Below are 1,990 nucleotides of genomic sequence, written 5' to 3'. Positions count from 1 at the left end.
AACAATACATTGAAAGGGCAAAGGAATAGATTTGAATCAATAGAAGTCAGAATTAGTGAGCTTGAAGATAAATCTCTCAATGTTAACAAACTAGAAGAACAATCAGAAAAAAGAATAAAATAAAACCCAAGGAAACCTCATATTCATGTAGAACACCATAAAGGGGAATAATTTATGGGAGACTGAAATAGCAGAATATTGAGGGACAAAGAAAGGTACAGAAAAGATAAGCAAACACTGTTGGAAGAAATCCTCTTTAACATCATGGAAGACAAGAAGATAAATATTCAAGAAACTGAACCTACCCCCAAACAGGATAGACTCCAAAAGAAAATCTCCAAAGTCTAATATAATCAAACTCTCCAAAGTAAAAGATAAGGAAAGATTCCTGGGAACAGCTCTGGAAAATAAAAGCGTGACCTATAAAGGAGAACCAATAAGGTTGAACTTTAATTTTTGAATAGAAAACATGTAAGCAAGAAGACAATGAGAAAATACATACAAAACTCAGAAAGAAAGAAAGTCAGAAAGAAAAGAAAAAATGCCAACCAAGAGTCTTATACCTAGCAAAAATATTCTTCAAACATGATGGTAAAAATTAAAGCATTTCCACATAAACAGATTTTAAAGGAATTTGTAATAACCAAGTGAACTTTACAAACAATACTAAAGAGAGTCCTTTGGACTGAGAACCAACAGGATACAACAACCTGAGATTGACATACATGGCAACACCACCCAAAATTCAATCAGGATATAGAAATACCCAAAGTAAAACAAAGCTTCTTGTTGTTAAGTGGCACTGAGTCAGTCCTGACACATAGTGACCCTATATAGGGTTTCTGAACATCAGCTGGTGGGTTTGAACAGCTGACATTGTGGTTTTCAGTCTGTGCTGATACTACAGTGTGACACCAGGATCAAGAATGAAAATAGGGAACTAGAGATATCAATTTATAATGAAGACACTTAGAAAGTAAAAAGAGAGGAAAGTGTTGTTATGGAACTTCCAAATGGCAAGGAAGTCAAGTGGCTTTCAAGATAAAACAGACTGTTTTAAACTAGGAAATAAATTTTAAAAATTAATTATAAATTTCTTACAGAGTAAGTTCACAGAAAATTACTACACTTTCTAATTAAATCAGGAAAAAAAGGAATACTGTGAAGTTCAAGTATACATTGAAACAACAACAATGAAGAAATTGACAAGAAAACACAAAATAAATTCAGCACAGAAAATTCTGTGGATTAAAGAAGCCAGCAGCACCACAAAAACACACACACAACAAGTGGATTAACAATTAATTAATATTGTTGTTAAGTGCTGTTGAATTGATTCTGAATCATAGTGACCCTCTATAGGTTTCTGAGGAGCAGATGGTGGATTTGAACTAACGATCTTATGATTTGCAGTCCAGTGCTGACCCACAGTGCCCCATCAGAAATCAATTAATAGTTATCAATAATTATTGTGATTGTTAAGGTTTTGTATCCACTTGACTGGGTGAGAATACCCAGGGGATTGGCAGTTGAGATGTGATTATCCCTATGGTTAGATCCAATACATTATATTTAACTTTATAATGATTGACAGTGAGTATGTATTTAACTATGATTGTCAATGAGCAGTCAATCAGTTGAAAGGATCTTTCTTCAGGGGTGTGGCCTGCTACCAACATGATTGAAACTAAGGCATAACTTGTTTTCTTTCTGCTGGGTCTGGATCTTGCATCTGGCTCATCATCCAAATTCTGCTTCTTTGGACTTCAGCCAGTGGCCCAGTTTATTATTTGCTTGACTGCTTACCTGTCAGACCTGTGTACCTGCTTGCTGGACCTGTCTGCCTGCCGGATCTGCATAACTGTCTGCCTGCTGGACATGGCTGACGATCTTGGTTCATCTGACTCAGACTTGGGACTCTTCCACCTCTACAGTTGTGAACCATTTCCTTGATATAAACTTCTCTGTATATATAGACATATATAAGTTT

At 35.5% G+C, this 1,990-nt stretch overlaps 1 pseudogene; it reads right to left on the bottom strand.

The window, feature by feature from the left end:
- Positions 1-1,880, bottom strand: part of LOC102813930 — a 6,791-nt pseudogene extending 4,911 nt beyond the window's left edge.
- Between the last annotated feature and the right edge of the window lie 110 nt (positions 1,881-1,990).

This window comes from Chrysochloris asiatica, unplaced genomic scaffold (genome assembly GCF_000296735.1).
Source record: "Chrysochloris asiatica unplaced genomic scaffold, ChrAsi1.0 scaffold00057, whole genome shotgun sequence".
Lineage (NCBI taxonomy): Eukaryota > Metazoa > Chordata > Mammalia > Afrosoricida > Chrysochloridae > Chrysochloris > Chrysochloris asiatica.
The sequence above is the reverse complement of the archived record's forward strand: the minus strand, read 5'-3'. Positions and strand labels throughout refer to the sequence as shown.